Source organism: Dipodomys ordii, unplaced genomic scaffold, assembly GCF_000151885.1.
Source record: "Dipodomys ordii isolate 6190 unplaced genomic scaffold, Dord_2.0 Scaffold213, whole genome shotgun sequence".
In the NCBI taxonomy this organism is placed as follows: domain Eukaryota; kingdom Metazoa; phylum Chordata; class Mammalia; order Rodentia; family Heteromyidae; genus Dipodomys; species Dipodomys ordii.
This window is the reverse complement of record NW_012267429.1, coordinates 15,798-16,448: the sequence shown is the minus strand read 5'-3', so window position 1 is coordinate 16,448 and position 651 is coordinate 15,798.

Below are 651 nucleotides of genomic sequence, written 5' to 3'. Positions count from 1 at the left end.
GGGGCCTGTGGGGAGGGGGCAGAACCAGCGGCACTTTGCAGGAGCAGGGCGGGGCCTGCGGGGCTCTGCCGGGCCAGGGCGGGGCCTGTGGGGAGTGGGGCGGAGCCAGCGGCGCTTTGCAGGAGCAGGGCGGGGCCGGGAGCAGGGCGGAGCCGGCGCTTTGCAGGAGCAGGGCGGGGCCAGGGAGCTACAGCAGGGCTACTGCGGGGTTCCCGACATGCAGACATGGGCCGGACTCCATGCTGGTGACCCCGACCCTCCCCTGGAGCCCTAGGCTGTGCTGACACAGAGGCTGGTTCCTGCGGGCCAGTCCCTGCTTCCAGGCCCATAGGGCCGTACAGCACACCCCGAGGCCACCACTGAGCTTTGTGGCCGGTGCCCACGGCCCGCCCAGCCTGGAAGGGAGCCGCCCGAGGTGAGCCCAGCCCTGGGCGGGGCTTGTGCGGGAGAGGGGGTGAGAGGCGGGACTAGAGAGAGGAAGTGCGTGGTCCAGGGGCGGGGCTTCGGGGGACAGAGCATGGGAAGGGCGGAGCATGGGAAGGGCGGAACTAGATTTGGGAGTGAGCAGGACATGGGCGGGGCTTGTGGGGCAGAGCGCGTGATGGGTGGGGCAGGAGAGAGGAAGTGAGCGGGGCGGGGGCGGGCCGGAGG